Source organism: Lissotriton helveticus, chromosome 5_1, assembly GCF_964261635.1.
Source record: "Lissotriton helveticus chromosome 5_1, aLisHel1.1, whole genome shotgun sequence".
Classification (NCBI taxonomy): Eukaryota; Metazoa; Chordata; class Amphibia; order Caudata; family Salamandridae; genus Lissotriton; species Lissotriton helveticus.
Genome location: NC_136065.1, coordinates 704,524,574 through 704,543,512, shown reverse-complemented (window position 1 = coordinate 704,543,512; position 18,939 = coordinate 704,524,574). Strand labels below are relative to the sequence as shown.

The window sequence follows — 18,939 nt, the reverse complement described above, 5'->3', positions numbered from 1 at the left end:
TCTGGGGCCATCCTGCCCCAGTCCTGGCGCGAAACTGGACAAAGGGAAAGGGGTGTAACCACCCCCTTCCCAGGTCACACCCATAGGAGGGACCTAGCAGGTAATCCAGCCCCAGATGACTGAAACTTATGAAACAAAACTCTGGACCCTTCGACATCCCACTCCTCATGGAAGACTGAAGAATCTCCCTTGTGGTCAAGGAGTGACCACCCTGTGCAAACAGGCACCACCCAGCACATCGACGTTTCTAACAGCCCGATCCACAGTCCCTGCAGAGCTGAGACCCGTGGAGGCGACCTGAAGCGTGGGAGCGGCCATCTCGGAGAAACAACGAAGCGCTGACCGTGCAGCATCTGAGGCCCCCTTGAAGCTGTGCATTGGTGTCTGAGAAGCTCCAGCCCCGAGCAGCTTGTGCACCGAAGCTCACCCCTCCACACTCGACGAGTGCTGCGTGGGGCCCTTTTGCATCTTTCTGCTCGATGCGTTGGTCCGGTCGCTTGCCTGTTGGCTAGTGGCCCCAGTACCGACGAAACCTTGAATTTACACACCGCATCTGGTTGCTCCAGACTGGCACTCTCTCCCCTTAAAAGGAGCACCCGCTCAGACCTTGCTGGTCCGAGTGTTAAGCCATCTTCGATTCCTGCGTGGGTTGCATTTGCCAAGGCCTGTTGACTTCGATCTTAAAGCCGACACCGCCGACAGCGAGTGCCTTTGTTGGACAGCTCGTGATCCACTCCAGGACATTCTTGGTGCCCCAGAGACCACTTGGCAGCGGAGAGAAGCTACACGACATCGATCTGATTGCGCCCGACATTGCCTGGTTCCTTCCTGGTTCCTTCCTGGTCACTGGCTAGTGACCCAGACTCTGTCCCCTCTGCTTTCAGGTACTCTACAACTTCGATCCACCCTTGGATCGCACCGGACACTTCTCTTCTGGACGCCTGCAGCATCTTCATCTCCAGGCACCCTAGATCTTCGTGACGAAACCCGACACACCTTTGCACCTGTGAATCCGCTTCCTGTGGGTGAGGTAACTCTTGAACGCCGGTGCTCCTGTAGTGTTTTACACCTCTAGTGTCTAAGTCTAAAGTTTTGTCCTTCTAGCCCAGTCGGAAGACTCTTAAAACTGTAACTCAATAACTTTTACGCACCATTGACTTTGCATTGGTGCAAGCTTGTGCTTTCTGCACTGCACCCGAATTCCGCGGGCTACTCCCGCCCTAACTGCTGTTAGTGCATCGTAGTCCAAGTGATTCCCAAGGCCCTAGGCCTTACCCCAGATCAATTAGTGATTGTTATACCACTTTATTGATATATGTGGTATAACATAGCACCCCCAGCACCGGCAACAACGACATCACTCCTTCACAAGATCTCTGCGACTCTCTCGCCTCGTTCTTCCACCGCAAGATCGCAGACATCCACAACAGCTTCGGTGCACCATCCACGCACCCAACCGTCGAACCAACGCCTCCCACCACCGCCCTCCGCACCTGGACCACAGTGACCACCGAAGACACCGCCCGCATGATGAACACCATCCACTCCAGATCGCCGACCGACCCGTGCCCCCACCACGTCTTCAACAAGGCCGACTCCACCATCGCACCCCAACTCCGGAACATCATCAACTCCTCCTTCAACACCGCCACCTTCCCGGAGAGTTGGAAGCACGCCGAGCTCAGCGCCCTACTGAAGAAACCAACAGCGGACCCCACCGACCTCAAGAACTTCCGCCCCATCTCGCTCCTCCCTTTTCCTGCCAAAGACATCGAGAAGATCGTCAACAGACAGCTGGCCACCTTCCTTGAGACAAACGGATCCCTCGACCCCTCTCAGTCCGGTTTCAGAGCCAACCACAGCACCGAGACCGCCCTCATTGCAGCCACCGACGACATCCGAGCCCTGCTCGACAACGGGGAAACAGCGGCACTCATCCTCCTGGACCTCTCTGCAGCGTTCGACACAGTCTGCCACCGCACCCTAGTTCAACGCCTCAGCAACATCGGCATCCAAGAGAAGGCACTGGAGTGGATCATCTCGTTCCTCGCCGGAAGAACACAGAGAGTTCGCCTCCCCCGTTTCGATCCGAGGCCACCGAAGTCATCTGCGGCATACCACAAGGATCATCACTCAGCCCCACCCTCTTCAATGTCTACATGAGACCTCTTGCAGCCATCGCACGCCAACACAACCTCAACATCATCTCCTACGCCGACGACACCCAGCTGATCCTCTCCCTCACCAGGGACCCCGACACCGCCAGAACCAGCCTACACGAAGGGATGAAAGACGTCGCCGAGTGGATGAAGACCAGCCGCCTGAAACTGAACTCAGACAAGACGGAAGTCCTCATCCTGGGACCATCGCCCTCCGCCTGGGACGACTCCTGGTGGCCCCCCGCCCTGGGCACCGCTCCCAAGCCAACAGACCACGCACGCAACCTGGGCTTCATCCTGGACTCCTCCCTCTCGATGACCAGACAAGTCAACGCCGTCTCCTCATCCTGCTTTCACACCCTACGCATGCTCCGCAAGATCTTCCGATGGATCCCGACCAAAACCAGGAAGACGGTCACCCAGGCACTCGTCACCAGCCGACTGGACTACGGAAACACCCTCTACGCCGGAACCACAGCCAAGCTTCAGAGAAGACTCCAACGCATCCAGAACGCCACCGCCCGACTCATCCTGAACATCCCCCGTCGCTGCCACATCTCCGGCCACCTGAGGGTCCTGCACTGGCTCCCCGTCAACAAGAGGATCACGTTCAGGCTCCTCACCCACGCACACAAGTCTCTCCACAACCTGGGCCCCAAGTACCTCAACGACCGCCTGACCTTCTACACTCCCACCCGCCAGCTACGATCGACCAACCACGCCCTCGCCGCCGTTCCACGCATCCGCAGAGCCACCGCCGGAGGAAGATCCTTCTCCTACCTGGCGGCCAAAACTTGGAACTCCCTCCCCATCCACCTTCGACTGACCCAGGACCATCTCGCCTTCAGAAGACAACTCAAGACCTGGCTGTTCGAGCAGTAGCGGACCCTTTCCCCCCAAGCACCTTGAGACCCTTCCGGGTGAGTAGCGCGCTATACAAATGTTATGATTGATTGATTGATTGATTGGTTTGAGTGGCCACCGGCCTCATCCAAAACGGGCAACTTGTCTATGTTTAACTGTGCTTTTATTTAAACGCTTGTGCTTCATTGTCCATAAAGAGTAGTGGGGATTATTCTAAGAATAAATACATATATTTTGATAATATATAACTTGTGTGATGTCCTTTCATTTGATATTACAGGATTGTATATGGTAAAACAGCTCGCTTTACTCGCCCTTTGTAGTTAAGCCTTTAAGGCTGCTTAGTCCATGCTACCCCTAGGATAGCTTGTCTATAAGGTTGACTTACAACCATCACCATAAGGGATTGTTTGGACTGATATAAGGTGCCCCCAGAACTGGAGACATCATACATCAGGCCAACTTCTCACATCGGTGCTCACGAGGCACCGTGGTATTAGTGCCTGTTTCCCTGAGTGGACCCGCAGGAGAGCCGGCCACTCCAACGTTGGGGGCAATTCTGTTCTTAAAGTCCCCGAGTGGGGCTTTAGTGGCACCATGGTGCCCAAGCCAGTTTCCAACAGCTGCCCCTCCGGATAGAGGGCAGCTGCAATGGGGGCATTTCTTTTTGAGGTCAGGAGGCACTGTTGGTGCTGGGCACTACGAGTGCCGATCGGGGGCATTTTCACTTCATGATGAGGAGGGGTGAGTTATACTCCCCCACCCCCAATGCCTTGCACCCCTTGGATGCCTTGACAATTTTGGTCAAAGGGCATCTTGGGCCCGCTAGAAAAGCTCAAAGTCATTGAACTGACCAGATGCACTTCCTCTTGTGTTTATGGGCATGAAAAATACTCCAGACAAGAAGACAGGACTCTCTCCACACAAGGTCCTAATGGGGACAGTGATGTGTGTTCCAATGCACCCCAACAACTGGACTTCTGTCTATCAGTGATGACATTGTTCTAGACGGCTGCAAACGTCTGGCTTATGCTGTGCATTCTAGCTCTCACTCTGTAAATCTAGTGACACCTTCACCAAAGAAAGTATTGTGCCACACCTGCCAGCCTGGGGTTTGGGTGCTGGTGAAGAAGCACATATGCCTGGAACGGAGTGTGAGCACTGCAGATGAAGTAGTGACAACAACCACTGACTCACAGAGGCAAGCTGGAATTCTCTGCGAGGATCCAGAGGGTGTTGAAAATGTTGAAATTCAACATCAAAATCAAGAAGAACAACTAGATCAAGTAGAAAATCGACAAACAAAAAATCAAGAATGTGAATTAAAGAATGAACCTGAAAATGTGAGTTTCTAGAACTCCCAATAGAAACAGTTTGTCATAGAAGATGAGAATCAAGCTATTTCAGATAAAACAGAGAATCTGTTTGCAAGTGAAGATGAACATACATGGTTGTCACAAGTGAGCCTGTCGGTGATAACGTATATCAAGACAGCAAGCGGCATGAACCTGTGGGATGCAGAAAAAAAGTACAGGAAAATACAGAGTCCAGCGACAATCAGAGAATAGCCAGAACAAGAAGGTTGATATATTGATTACAGTGAAAGTGAACAGCCAGAGAGATAATGCTTAATAGAAAGTAGGCAACGCATGAATGATATCATTTTGAAAGCACAGACAGAGAAGATGCTTATGTGGAAGTTTATGATCTGACAGGTTGGCAATTCACTTTTAAAGTAGAACCATTGTGGAAATTTCAATACCTTGACTAAGTCATTAAAAAGATTTTGCTTAAAAAAACATTTTTCCTGAGTTTTGTTTTGATTCTACTCCAGTACAGATTAGCGGTTTGATTTTTCAGATTTTTTATTTTTCTCTTGTTTTTAGAGATCTACAGAAGTATGGCAATTGATAAGCAGAAATGTTGTTCAAAATTATGCTTAGTTCTATTAGTATTGATAACAATAATATTGGTTGGCTTACTGTTGTGTTTAGTCTTGCTGGTTGAATATGAGTCGCCTATAAAACAGAGTGAAGAATTAACCACTACATAAAATGGCATAATGGACACAAAGTTGACACATGCAAATAGGTTTTTAGGTCACTATAAGATGAACGTTTATTTAAATTTATTGCCTGAGTTTTCAGAGATTAAGAGATTGAAGAATTGTTATATTTGCATGTTTCTTCTGTGTCAAAAGGAGTTACTTATTTCAAACTTACTTTGTCATACTCTTTATCCTGCAGTGTTTTTGTGTATCAAGAAGTCCTGGCACTGTACCTTATGGGCAACAAAGTCTCCTTGGAACTCTTAGTTTATGTTTGAAATCTATTTCTAACCACTTGAGACCTATTTAGCGTTCTAACTTGGAAACTTTCATCACTAATAATGATTTTGCATGTACTTTGAGTGATGTTGAGTATGAAAGTATAAAAGAATATAATGAGCAAAAGGTGAGGATTAGTAGAAATTGGGAAGAGACAAGAGAAATGAAATTGGAAGAGGAGGCTGAGGAGAAATTAAGATATGCGGGGATGCATCCGAAGTTGTGAGTGAAGCAGGAAAAGAAAGAAGAACTCTGTGTAGTGTGTGAAAACTCTCAGAATACTAAGTCAGTTGAGTTTGTGGGTAAAAGTGAGTATAATATGATTTATATAGTTTATGAGAAGTCTCTGATAGGGGATGAACCAATCCTTGAGGGATTTATTTTGTTTGCAGTAAGACTAGTTAAAACTTTCCATGTAATTGTGTGGGAAGCTGCTATCTTGCTCTAGTTTTCCAAGTGTCTATGATATGACAGAGATGAATAAAATGAATGATGCGGATCTTAAAGGATCAAAGTGTGGTTTTGTGTAGGTGTTAATAAATATGTTTGGTGTTCTCATTCCTCCTATTCGTAAGGGTTTGACCGATGTTAAAATTAAAAAGTTGTCTACTCCGGCTCATCGTATGTCTTTGGACACTGGAGGGGCATTCACTTGTATTAATGAGGCGCTAATAGCTATGTGTAGAATGATTATGCAAGATACTTTAGCATTAGATATTATTCTAGTGAAAGAAGGCAGGGTCTTTGATGTGTTGAGGGTTCAACAACTTTGCAGCTTTATACCTGATACTAGTGGGCTTATTAATAATTACATTTCTCAATGTCAGAAAATGTTGCTTTGTGCATGATCATCCCCATTTCTTTTTGCTTATGCTGTTCGTTTTTGGACTCTGTATACTGGGACCCTGCTAACAAGGACCCAGTGCATGTGCTCTGACCGCTAATAGCTTGTCTAGTTGGTTAAAGTCAATATGGTCACATTTAACTTACATTTAAGGCCCAGTATATAATGTACAGTGTATCAATGGCCTGTAAGTTAAACTAGTGGACTGTAGCAACTATTGCACCACCACTTAAGTGACAAGGCAAAGCAAGTCTTCAGGCCTGCCCCTACAGCCTGAGTGTGTAGTTTTTTCAATGACAAAATCAACCTGAAGATATACCCAATTTGCCAGGCATAGACTTACATATAAGTCACCCTAAGGTAATCCCAAAATGCCTATAGGGCAGTGTGCATGGTATTTAAAAGGTAGGATGTGTACACTTATGTTTTACATGTCCTGGCAGTGAAAAAGCTCCAAACTCATTTTTTACTGTGGCAAGGCTGGCTCTCCCATAGAAAAAGACTGGGTTACATTATAACACCATCTAATGCATTACATCAGTTTGGAGTTAGGTAGAATCATGGTTCAAGGACTCAAATTAATATCATAGTAATTTAAAATCCAATCTAATTGTGAGGCTGAATTGTAATCACTATTTTGAAAAAGCCACTTTTAGAAAGTTAAGGCATAAAAATAAAAAGTGAAGGATGGAAGGTTTGATTTATTCTTAGGAACTCATGATGGCTCAGGGTCTCATCCCAACCATAGTTTTATGCTCACCATGCCACCTCATGTTTGGACCCAGCCGTACGCAAATTAGTCCATCCCAAACTGCCAGGCCAGGTCCTCCTGGAACCAGAAAACAAGCAACCCAGGACTGGTTTCACCCTTATTATGGGCTCATAAGCTATAGCTTGCTCCCAGTGGCACAGTGAGAACAGGACCCACATCTGGGCATACCAGTCACACATAGGGCATCAAAAAACAAAGTGATGAATGGAATGGTTTACTCTGGCAATCGCTCATGCGCATTCCATCTATTGTTTTCCACCCACCATGCCCCCACAGTTTAGACCTAGCCATCTGCAAATTAGCCATAACCCTGCTCCAATCAGAACAGTCCAGCCCAGACTGCCAGGCCAGATGCTTCCTGAACAGGAAAATAAGCAACCCAGAAAGCAAACAAACAACCAGATTTCAAGCATTCTTTCCATCACCTTGTTGTTGTTGTATTGACTTTGAAAGCGTTGGCATTTTCCTGCCTAGAGCCTCTAGTAGCCTTTTCAGAAATAATCCCCAATTGGGTGTGAATGGCTCCCGGGAGAGGGAACAAATGGGCCTTAGCTGGGATGGCCTGTGTCCTCTTGGTGAAAGCATGACCTGGAGGATGTGCTCACCAACTGAACAAGCTTCAAAGAGGCATTCCATGTCACAGGCAGATGTACCTCCCACCTAGGCATGCCCCTGCCATTGCCCAGGTAGCCATAGTGGCACCAATCACACTGGGAAAAAAGCTGTTTCACAACTGGTTTATAAAGGAAGTATCTAATTTCCCTATACGCACCTCAGTGGTGTACCCAGAGCTTTCTTCAGGGGAAGAAAGTTTCTGTCAGGTTGGATTTTGGACGAGCAGGGCACTGTGGAATTGTTTCGGGGATACCCCAGGAAATTGTCAAAGTGGGAACGGTTGCCCCTAGGACCTTTTTCCCTAGTGGCCAGGGAGTTTTAAAACCCACAAGCTAGTGTCAAACATAAATGTAGCACCCCCGAAACTTTCTTCAAAACAACTCAGGACCTGTGAAAGACAGGAGAACAACTGAACCCGCTGTTGAACCTGTGGAGAGAACCCCCCCAACGTTGGACCTGCTGCCCACTTGTACTCAGACCTGATACCTGGACTCCACTGTACTCCACATGCTTATAGGCTAGCCTCCTGTTCAGCTTGAAGAATACAAAAGCTGAAAGAAGCCATATCCTCTTCTGAGCAAGTTGACCTGTTCCACTGGATTTGTCCTTGACCCTTCTGGTGGCTTCTGAGAGATTGAGTCCTAATGCTCAAGTGGTGCCCAAAAAGTCATGGACTCTTGGCTGGTGTTAGAGTGTACTCTCTTTCCCTCATTAAATATTAAGACTGGACACTTTGAAACTTTTTCCTGCATATCACCTTGTGTCCCTCGTGGTTCCTGCCAACACCAAAGCTCCCACTGAAGTACTGCACTGCAGCCAGTTCCTATTGATGTGCCCTTCAGATCCAGCTGCCACCCTGACCTGCCAACGCCTCATCAACAAGGATTTCCTCCATAAATACGATAAAATTTAATGTTAAACTTTCCACTGGGATGAACCTTGTCCCTGTATCTGGCCCACGGCGCTATAAGCCTCTAAAAGTTGGAAAATAGTATCCGTGATTCCCTACATCCAATTTTTGCCATTTTGGTACCTCTGTGCCTATAAAAATTGTATCTATTTTATCAATTGGAGTGGGATTTTTATTCTGCCTTGTTTTCTGCTTTTAAACGGTTTTGGTACTTTACTTACAAATGCTTAACACTTTTCTCCAAAATTAAACCTGCCTGCTCTGTGATACAGTCACCAGGATTTGAACTCAGGTTGAAATTAGTGAGACTTAACCCCTTCCACGCTGATGACGAGCTGGGCTCGTCATGGCGTAGCCTCCTCGCACGCTGATGACGAGCCCAGCTCGTCACGTAACATGCGCTTTAAAAAATCTCAGCGTACGAGCGGAATTCCGCCCGCACGCATGCGGTTAACTAGACCTAGTAAGGAATAGTGTCATTATTTGAAGGGGATCGCCATCCACTTCAACTAATAATCCACTTTCGCGCATTCAAGAATTACAATTTTTAGCAAGGGATTACGCATCAGGATGGTCCTTTCCTTACTTGGGGATCACATTTGACCCACTGAGTGCATGGGCAAATTGCCTCTCAGATAAGGAGCTCAAGATTTATCAATATTTTGGGGTGCTATTTAAGTTTGCAAAGAGAGTTGGGAACAAACCGATTGCAGGGTTATTGGAAATTTACAAGATAAAATGTTTGCCGACAATATTTTATGGGACCGCACTATGGGGTTATTGTAAAACAAAAAATCTCCAGCTTGTAGAAAATAGATTTTGCAGGTGCCTCTTGGGCCTACTGCCCTGCAGTCTCCATTATTTTCACCATGAGGAATTATTTCTCAGGTACGTTGAAGATCACATTAGATTCATCCTCATGTCGCTATCACTTTCTGAATGGGGCAGTAAACATGCTATTATCAAAAGGGATATAATAGCGAATTGTCTCTCATGTGATCTGGGCTATAAAATCCTACACAGTGCCTGACCAGATCACAAATGGGAATATACCATGGATTAAAAAGCCATATATACTGCATTGACTACCCTGAATAGGGTAATGGAGAGAAATTTAAAAAGCTACCTTACAAGAATATGCCGTTATTCCTCTACCCTAGATTTAGAACCATATCTGTCCCTGGTAATATCGCCTGGGAAAGATCCCTATTGACTAGATTTTGTTTGGGCAGCACTTTGTTTCCCTTGAAGACATTTTGACTCATCAACGATAAATGTATGCCCCTGCAAAGAATGTGTTACACAGACACTAATGCACTTTGTCTTTTTCTGTCCATTGTATAAGCCTTTAGGAGTTGTTTTTTGATACCCCCTTTGAAATTTGCTGAACGCCATTGGAAATTAATACTTTTTTAATTGAGCAGCTAAGTGATCTGGATAATATATTTAACCACAAAATTTGTAAATCATGTCTTGACTTCTACATTTATGATTTTCTATGATTAATCGAATAAAGTTAAATTATGATAATGATCACATTTAGTGACATAACATATTTCTTGTGATGTAAAGGCTCTAGAAGTATGTGTTATGGGAATCAGTTGGTGTGCGATTTAGTGAGATTGGAAAGTGTTTGCAAAGTTTGGTGAGTAGTTTGATAATATTGGTGGCAGTCTTTAAAGGGATATATTAAGCCCTCATTACTTTTGTTCTCTTTGTGTACAATCGGTCCCATTCTTTTGCTAAAGTTTCTTGATGTAATTTAATTCAGGAGGGGTTAATTTTGTGGGTGTATGAAGAAGGCAACTACAACATTTGCAAGAAAAGAAAGCTGAGTAATGTTGATTTCGAGTTGGAGAGCATAAAGGCATGACGGTTTTGGAAGAATAGACTTACAAGAAGCTGAAGATAATAGGAACTGTTTTATGAATAGATGTCAGTGGGATTTTGATGAGAGTAGTTATTGATAAGGATTTTAGAGTTAAGAAAATATGTTGTAAACATTATGAACATTTCTGCACTAAAACGAAAACACTTCACTTGACAGAACTTTTTTTCCTGTACTTTGTTAAAAAAAGGCCCGAACTACGCCTTACTTCCATTTTCGATTTGTTGCAGCTATGTTTTAAATTCTCTGTTCACCACACGTAACCAAAATGTGCACGGTTACTTTGCATTCATAACCTGCTCTCGAAGGACTATGGAGGAACCCTTTCACTACTTTCAAGGCTCTTTCAACTTATGATAGTGTAAGCAAATTCATTTTTGAGACTTTCATTGTTTGTGTAACTAGATTTGTACTGCCACAGCTGATTATATTAAGTCAGAATGGAGAACATTAATATTCAGTTAGGGGAAAGTGCTAGTATGGTGGTAATGTGTGACATTGTATAATTCTGCATTGTAATTCGTTTAGCTTTGCACACCTTTTTGCTGACTGTGAGGTTTCCATTGATTTCTAAGTACATTTTCAACGTCTGATTTGTCCTGACTCTAAAGACTGAACTCCTGTCAGTTTGTGTCAAGATTTGGACTGAGAATATTTTTGGCTTGACTTCATGTCATTGTCTGCTGCATTTGATTGAGCCTTATGCTAATTCCCTATATTGCATTTCTGACTATTATTTTTGCCTTCTGTATTACATTGATTTACAGCTACTACTGACTCCACAGGACTTATTTAATTGAAATGCTAAAATTCCATTTGTGTTTGGGTGCTATTAAGGGACACATTTCCTAATGCATGCTTTAGGTTCAACAACGTCCCTTATACAGCGTCGATGATTTGTCTTGTTTATCTGATAAAACAGCATAAACACGTGCTTTCTTGAAGTGTTCTGTTTTGTCGAGAAAATGTATCAGAAGGGCTTTAAGGAGGTGTGATGTTTCCTATCTTTTTAAAATAATTTTATTAGGAGACCCTCAAACCCTCTTCACAACATCAGTTTTTTCTCTAAAAACTATTTTGCTATTAGCGCACCCTGCAAATATTGGTGTTATAGGCCCCGCAAGAGACTGGATTAAGTCATTCCTGGCCGATAGATCTCAACAAGTGTGGCTACCTCCTTTTTCATCTAACCCTCAAAAGGTGGCCACCGGTGTTCCTCAGGGCTCTACCCTGAGTCCCCCCTTTTTTGTAATATATATGTCACCCCTTTGGTCTGTCTGTCAGAGGAGCTGGGAGCAGAAATCTGATACCTCCCCAACGAAAGCCAAAAATTGTTTGCCGGCTGTCTTCAAATGGCTCGCAGCCGCCTAGTTAAAATGTAATGAAGACAAGTCTGAAATTCTTTTATTCTGATCTTTTCCCCGACAGTTCAGGGAAGCACTTTGGCCGCCAGAATATCCACTCCCTAGCACCTCGGGACAGGCAGTTAAGAACCTGTGTGTCTGGTTTGAGGAAAACCTTCGGTCCTCACACATGTAAACAAACTTGCCGGCCAATGTTTTGGTACAGCTTAAAGTATAGCTTAAAGATCCTGCTAAAAAAGTGTGGTAAGAGCATCTCGAGGCAACAAGACCTTGAACAGATCAGGTCAGTCCTAGGTGCAGAAGGCCTAAGCACCTCACATGAAAGCACTACAAGTCAGCCCTACTTAAAAGCAGGTCATGGTCAGGTATGAGAGTGAGGCTCCTAACCTTGCCCATACAAGATTATAGAGCCCACTGGAAAAACTGTTCATCTAGTGGCAACGGCTGTTATCTGTGTAAACATTCCACAGAAACTGCGAAATATTTTATTTGTTGCTGTCCAGCTTTGCTGCCCAAAAGGCGCTTGTACCTAAGAACTATGTTCATACGCCACGGTGTTAAATCATGTAAGGAGGCTCTAAGGCACCTCTACACCACCATCGTCCCGATGGAGCTGGCACTAATTGGGAAGTTTTATGCTGCTGCTGGAATCCTCATACACTTAGCCAGAGAAGTGACAGTTGTGTGAATTAGGCTTCAAGCAATATTGACAGTCGATACCATTTATACATTTATTTTCAATAATACATATGTTTACACTCATTTTCTGTAGGAATATGATGCCTCAGAGCAGTTTTTGCACTTTCCTCATCTGACAACCTCTATATGTGTTGTGCTTTGTTTATCTCTGTATTTTAAACATGTCATTTTATTCATATTTTATGCATTTTATTATTACCTTTTCTAAACATGCACTTTCAGCTATTTTTGTAAAGATTTTAATTAATCATACAATAAAGATTTAATAATAATGTATTGGTACATTGAAGTCTCTCAAGAAGTTTCTTCCCCTAATACTTAGGCCCACTAGAGAGATGGTCATGGTATACAGCCTTTACAACTAAACTTTTACAACAAACTACCATTACAACGCAACTTTTACAACGCAAACCATTACAACGCATAGCGCTGGGGGGCGCTCTAGGATAGGGAATAGGTTAATTTACTATCCAATAACCTTCCCTACTATCCACGGGGACTGGAGTTGGAATAGTAAATTAAACTATTCACTATCCAGCGCCCAAAAGCATTATGCATTGTAATGGTATGCGTTGTAAAACCTGCGATGTAAAGGTAGGCGTTGTAAAAGTGTGCGTTGTAACGTCATACATCCGATGGTCATGCGTGCTCTGATTCTTAGCCGTCTAGACTATGCCAATGCGCTTTATATTGGCCTACCAGGATACCAGCTTAAGAAACTCCAGTTCATCCAGAATACTGCAGCACGAGCCCTGATGGGTATTCCGGCCCGGTCCAGCGTTAACATCTGCGTTATTTGCACTCGCTTCCAGTGGCCCAAAGAGTGAAATTTAAGGCTGTTACGATGGCCCATTCAGCTTTCTACGGTCAAGGGCCTCTTTATCTAAAGAAGCGGTTTAGTTTTTATATTCCACGAAGGCATCTGCGCTCGGACTCACAGTGCCTAGCATCGATTCCTCGCTTTCGGCAGATAAGGATTGGAGGGAGTTCTCTATCATTGAATGCGGCTGAAGTGTGGAATTCTCTCCCCCTTGAACTACACAGTATTAAAGACCCTTCCGTGTTAAAAAAAAGACTAAAAACTCTACTGTTTGCCTAAGAATACTCTTCCTCAATTTCATTCCGTTTCTTTCTAACTTGTTCTCACGCTGGGACACTAATGAGTAGCCGTGCGCGTTATAAATTTTGTTAACATAACTTAACTTATTCTGCTTAGTTTAGTTAAAATGTTTCTTTTTTGAGATCTCAGTTTTCGTCATACAATTTTAACCCACTATAAGATGCATTTGCAATTATTTATTTCTGTACAGCTAGAACGTTTTAGTGTCTGTGTGAGAAAATCTGAATGCAGAATATGTATTTAAGTGGTGTATGACAATATAGGTATATCATAGTGACATCAAAATGTTGTGTTGAAAAGAGACTGGTGAAAATGTTGTGCAGTACAGTGCAGAACTACTGTTTATTAGTCATATAGTGATGCTTAACAAAGGAGCACATGGAGTAGCGGCAATGCATTATGGTGCAAAAATTGGCAAAAATTCTAAAAGGGCTCAGTTACCAAGGCATGTCATCTTGACCGGTTCGGATAAGAAGATGTTTGAACAGACTTCATAAACTTAAATAATAAGAGAACATGAAAAGCTGAGTACCTTCTGAAAGCACTGAAGGGAGTATTTATGGAGACAGTGGAGGTGACGCCTACAGACATCAAGCTAACTTACAAATAGAGAGATGATAGAGGGTTTTCGAAAAGGAACTCGGGTAGTTTAGATCTCCTGGATGTAAAAGAAGGGGATTGGACTGTTAAAACAGTTTGTATGAAGCAGGCTGCTAGACCTGGTATCCTTAGGGTGGTCTTCCCCCAAACGTTTTGCCTTGAACCCTCTATTTTGTTGAATTCATTTTGGTTGACTGTAGGACTCTGTCCACTTTGCCACTGCTGGCCCATGCTAAAATGTGTGTGTTCACTCCCTAAAATATGGTCAAACTGGCTTACACCTGATTGGCATATTTATTTAACTCATAAGTCCCTTGTAAAGTGGTCTAACATATATCTAGGGCCATTAAGTAGGTCCCTTAAACATGTGCCAGGCCTGCCATTTCAGCTTGAATGCAGTTTTAAACAGCCATTTCAACTTGACAATATGACTCCCTTGCCAAGCCTCAAAGCTCTCTTTTATTGCATATAGGTCACCCCTAGGATAAACCTTAGATAGCCCATAGGGCAGGTGCATTGTAATTAAAAGTTTGGACATGTACTTTTACGTTTCATATGTCCTGTTAGTGAAAAAACCCTAAATTCGTATTTCACTACTCTGAGGCAGACCTCTTCCATAGAATAACATTGTGTAGCCGTATAACATTTAATAAGTTCTAATTTTTGATTGGAAAAGGTAAACATTTTATGTTTGGTGTCTGTGAAATTGTAATTTAAAACCTTCTTTAATGGTTAAGTCAGATTTTAAGTTACAATTTAAAAAATTCCACTTTTAGAAAGTTGTTATATTCCTGCTCCAGCTATTTGGTGCCGGCAGCCTATTCCTGGGTCACATGACTGGGTGTAGTTGGAAGTTGGACTTTGTTTATTGCTCCCAGACAGCCTCACAATAGAGGGATTACGTAGCCTGGACGGGCCACACTGTCAGGATGGGGCAGGGCGGAGCTGGGAAATGCCTCACTTGTGACTAAATAGGCTATACTTTGTCTTCACACAAAGGACATGTCACCCCTGCAGTGTTCATGCAGTGAGCTTGGAGCCAGGGCAGGCGAAGCAGCAAACTTCAAGCACTTCAAAGAGTATTCTCCAGAAATGTCTCCTACTTCAAGGAAGGCACGAGGTATAAAAATAGGACCCTCAGACTCACTCTTCAGTTTACTCTCCGTACCTGTGGAAGGACTCTAAGAGGACAGCCTGCTGCTGTGGCCGGCTGTGTTCTTCAGACATCTGCTATGCTGAACCTAGAAGGACTGCTTTGTTGTCTGAAGCCTGCCCTCAACCCTCTGAGGCCTGTCCTGCTGCTTGATTTGAGGCCTGGTATACTGTTGAACGCAGGACTACCGCAGTGACTCCAAGGGCTAATTGGCCGGCCTCTTGATCAGAGCCTCAGAGAGAGAAAAGGTTCCACCCATCTTAAACCACACCTAGACCCTGCCTGAGTGAGTTCACCCCCTCCCCCCACGTGGTGCCCTTGTAGCTCTGGACCCTCAGTGGTGGTGCTAAATGTGTCCAGATTGCCAAAATCAACAACTTGGGCTTAAACGTTTTAGGGATAATAACTGCTCTGAGAACTGAGAGGAGACTTGGACCAACCGTCTTGTCTTTCTGCCCAAGGTGGATCACCAGTCGACTTGACTGTGTAGCTGCTCCCGTAGCTTTCTTCTCTGCAGCAGCAAATCCGATCCACCCGCCATTGGAAATAGCCCCTAAATCCGAATGTGGAAAGCTTCACCCCGACTTCGTCAATGGCTCCCAATTGGTGCAACCTCCCCCTCGAGCACCATCTGCAGCCTTGCCCCACTGAACTGCTACTTCAACATTCATTAAAAGTCTGAAGATGAGCGCTGAATGGGCCCAATCCCTTTTTGTATCCAACTCACAGTCTATGAGGGTCGACCATATTTTTCGGCTTTGACCCATGCGACTAGATGTTCGTGGTTGGCGCTTTGATCTTTTAGGTGCTCGTTTGTATCTTAAACATTTACAACTCCAGGTATACTAATTGAATTTTTGTCATTTTAGATGTCAAATAATTTATTAAAACTTACTCTATTTTTCTAAATTGGTGTGGTATTCTTCTTGTGTTGCGTTTTCACTTTATTGCTGTTTGTGTGCTACATAAACAGTTTACACATTGCCTCTAAGTTAAGCCTGACTGCTTTTGAGCCAAGCTAACAGTGGATTAAGCAAAGGTTAATTTAGTGACTTTTGGGGTTCATCCTGACAGGGATTGTGGCTGTTGCTTGAGCAGGGGTGAAACCCACTCAACTAACAACCCAATTTCTCACACAGGCAAACTAGACAAATCTTCTGTAGAAGTGAACACTCTGGTTCCTTAGTGCAGGTGAGGGTTGGATATTGTTGGGTTGGGTGGTTGATTAGGTAAGTGTTGTTGCTTAGATCCAAGTGTGAGTATATAACTTGAGTCATTGCAGAGACAGCTAGTGTCATGACTCTGAGGCAGTTTGCTCAATTATTCTAGCATGGGGTAATGCGTATACTGTTGGCAAAGAGATGGTTTGAAATGTTGAAACCATGTGGCTAAGGTGAAGTGCGTGCAAGCAAGGAGCGTGGCTAAGATGCAACTGAGCAACCAAACACTCTTAATGAGAGGTAGGTATGTTAGGAGAATTGTGAGAATAAGGTGTGCATCATATTACTGTCGGAGAACAATTTAAGGAAGTTACAACAATGTCCATAAGAAAGGTCACTAATTAGGCTAGTAGGTTAAGTTCAGAGGGTATCTATGTATGGTGGGCAGATATTATGAGGTTCAAAAAATCAGTGGAGCTAATTTTCCCCACAGTTTATTGTAGGGACTGTGCGGGTGATGGAGATGAGGTACCTGACTGCCTGACTGAAGACCAGTCTTTCAAAGACTTTAGAGAGAAAAGGGAGGGAAGAAAACTGGCAGTAAATGAAGACAACAGTTGGCTAGTCAGAGTATTTTTGAGCTACAGATAATTTTGAACCACAACAGATTGGTCCTGGTGCTTTGAGATTTGTTCAAAAGTTCAGTGTTAGTGTGTGAAGGGATTTATGATCTGAGGGTCAAAGTGTTTGTATGGGTAAAGTAGGGCTTGTGAAATGCAATACTTGTGCAATTTGTAGTGCTGAAATTATGGGGCAATTGGGGAAGATGGGCTAGTAGCAGGACTGGAGAGATAATGGAGCGTGCAGCATTGTGAACAAGAAGTTGAAGGGTAACGTTAATGGTCTCATCTTAATGATAAAGTGCAGCAGAATATGTAGTTGTCAGAGTGTCAGCAATGAAGAATTTGTTGCGTGGACCCTGATGAAAAATGGTATATCCCTTGTATAATGTATGGAGAGAGTTTAGCAAGGTGAAGGAAAGACCAATTGGATGTTCTAGTTCCATTTTTTTGCTTGTAGAAACTGTGATAAATGATGTAAAAACTGCTAACTAAAGTGCTGTACACCTGAAACTTTAAGCTAGCCCAGGTGAGGAAACTATTTCAGTTAACATACTCTTGAAATATTGATGATCAGTGAGTCTCTGATATATACTTTGTGAAGTGATGAATTGAAGAAGAACTTGCATTATAAAGCGAAACTCTTGTTGGCAGTTGATATTAATTAGGAGGCCATAATAATTGCACTTTAAAAAATATTTTCGGGAGTTTAGTTCTTAACTCCAGAGTGTTGAGGTCATATTACATGATGATTCAATTAATGTAGGGATTGCTTCTTAAGTAATACATGTACCCAGCAATCATTGTCTCGGTCAATTCATCTATATACAAAACAAATATCATTCCAGTAGAATACTCCAAACAGCTTAAAACAGTATGAAGTGTTAGTCCGAAATATCAAAGGCAATTTTTATTTGTTAAAAAAATCAGATTATTCTGCACAACGATATACTTTTGTTGAATACATGTAAACAAGTTAACTTGCACTTAATTCCTCATATTATACAATTTTAATGTAAACGTTCCTTTTTAAAGTGCACTTCAAATGTTTGAATTACATTCAGTCAAGCATTTTCTTCGAAGAAATTTGCTTTATTCTCAAAGCATCCAGGGGCATATTATCAAGGGATTTATCTCCGCTTTTTTGGCTTTAAAAGCCAAGAAAGCGGAGATAAAATTATCTCCCTATTACCTAGCTGTCGCTAACACCAGTTAGCGACAGCTAGTAGGAGATAGCGACCATCTTGGGCTCCGTTTTGCATGTCAGAGAAATTTATCACTAATGACATGCAAAGTGGGCGTGCCAAGATGTTAGCGACTGGAAACAGTCGCTAACATCGCTATCTCCTATTACCAACTTTTGGAGATATTCGCGCTAAGCGCAAATATCTCCAAAAGCTAACACCTGCACTGAGCAGTTCTTAGCCATGTTATCCAATGGGAGGTGGATAACATAGCTAAGAGCATTTGCTCGGTAATGCATGAATATCGCGGACTTTTCAGCGATATTCATGCATTTCGGCTGATTTTTATCGCTTAGGAGATAAACCTTGATAATATCAAGGCTCCTAAGTGATAAAAATCATCGCTACACGGTGATAAAATTATAGCCGCTAAGCCAACATAGCGATAATTATCGCTAGTTGTTGGTAATATGCCCCCCAGTTATTTGTAATGCATGTTCAAAAACAAGGAATTGGTAACACAGTGCCCCTTCGCATTTTAAAGACACTGCTGATTAGCACATACTTAATTTCAAGTATCTGAGCTAATAATATGAACCTATTACTGTAATTAAAATAGAAAATGTTTAGGGTTTTTAGAAAGCGAACCTTCATATAGTAT

The 18,939-nt window shown here is 43.5% G+C and overlaps 1 protein-coding gene across 1 annotated transcript in view; it reads left to right on the top strand.

Moving 5' to 3' along the window:
* The window catches only part of LOC144752545 (beta-microseminoprotein A1-like), a 192,688-nt gene that overhangs the window by 95,317 nt on the left and 78,432 nt on the right, over positions 1-18,939 (top strand). The gene's annotated exons all lie outside the window — the stretch shown is intronic.